Source organism: Chelonoidis abingdonii, chromosome 1, assembly GCF_003597395.2.
Source record: "Chelonoidis abingdonii isolate Lonesome George chromosome 1, CheloAbing_2.0, whole genome shotgun sequence".
Classification (NCBI taxonomy): domain Eukaryota; kingdom Metazoa; phylum Chordata; order Testudines; family Testudinidae; genus Chelonoidis; species Chelonoidis abingdonii.
In genome coordinates, this window is record NC_133769.1 from 352,258,381 (window position 1) to 352,260,064 (window position 1,684).

Below are 1,684 nucleotides of genomic sequence, written 5' to 3' on the forward strand. Positions count from 1 at the left end.
TAGGAGTAACTGTCATGAATGCCCCTTGTGAAGCTAAGCCCTAAATATTGCCCTATAGGGTTTTAAGTTTTAAACCTTTATTTTAAGGAAAATAAGTTACAAAATAATACATACAGTGAGTCAACTTACAAAATGTGTGCCATATCCTGACAGAGTCTGACATACAGTAGAATCTCAGAATTACAAACCCCAGAGTTACAAACTCACTGGTCAACCGCACACCTTATTTAGAACCAGAAGTATGCAATATCAGGCAGCAGCAGAGACCAGGGGTGGGATGGGGAGAGAAGCAAATACAGTACAGTACTGTATTAAACATAAACTACTAAAAAGTATAAAGGGAAAGTTTTAAAAAAAGATTTGACAAGGGAAGGAAACTGTTTCTGTGCTTGTTTCATTTACATTAAGATGGTTAAAAGCAGCATTTTTCTTCTGCATAGTAAAGTTTCAAAGCATATTAAGTCAATGTTCGGTTGTAAACTTTTGAAAGAAGAGCCATAAAGTTTTGTTCAGAATTACGAACATTTCAGAGTCACAAACTATCTTCATTCCTGAGATGTTCATAACTCTGAAGTTCTACTGTATTCGTGCTTTACTGAGCATTTGATTCCCACTCGCCGACCCAAGTGCTAGAAAACATCTTCTCCTCTGTTTCTGTTCCTAACAATGCCCTTTCAGAAGTGCTGGCATGATAGAAGCGCTCTCTCACATGACCAGTGGCATTTGTTAAGTCTCATGGTATTTTACTGTGCACACAGACCTTCCTTCTGCTCCAGCTGAAGTCAACGGCCAGACTCCCCACTGACTTCAGTGGGAGCGGGATTAGGTCCACTGTGACATTTTCCTTCCGCCCCCAAACTTCTTTGCTGACTGAAACTTTTGTGACATGATGCAAGCCAGAGTGCCCACGTTTTTACAAGGCTAGCACATGAAAGCTTATTTGCCAGCCAGGTTCTGGTAACACTTTACGGGAGAAGTTATCAACTGGCTTTCACAGAAAGGCCCTGACCCTCTGAAAGAGTTTTGTAGCATTATGCTCCCCAGGCAGGCTAACTATCACTTTACATTCTAGCACAGACCCCATGATTGAGACTTGATGTCTGTGTCTTAGGAGAGTATTAAAAGTGACAGTGTGGGCACGTCTACACTACGCGATAATATCGAATTAGCTAAAATCGGTTTCATAAAACTGATATTATAAATTCGAATTTCACGCGGCCACACTAGGCACAGTAATTCGGCTTTGTGCGTCCATGGTCCGAGGCTAACGTCGATTTCTGAAGCGTTGCATTGTGGGTAGCTGTTGGGGTACGCCTATTCATAGCATATCCCATAGTTCCCGCAGTCCTCCCCCACCCCTTGGAATCTGGGTTGAATCATTGTCATCGGCGTGGTTACTGGTAAATGTCATCAGTCATATCCTTCTCCTGGAACAACCACTGACAATCTCTTCGTGCCGTTTTTTCCCTGGACGCCTCGGCAGATGCAACATAAGCACGGCAACCCATAGACCTGTCAGCTTTTTTTTTTCCCTCGCGCACGCTATGTGTACCTGAACGTCCGCGGACAGAGGCGACTATCCAGCGCTACTACCAGCAGCATTTTCATTGATTTTGCATTGATTACAGAATGCGTGGTTACCGTCGTCCTGTACGGCTATCTGTGGCTGGAGTATGAAATGGCA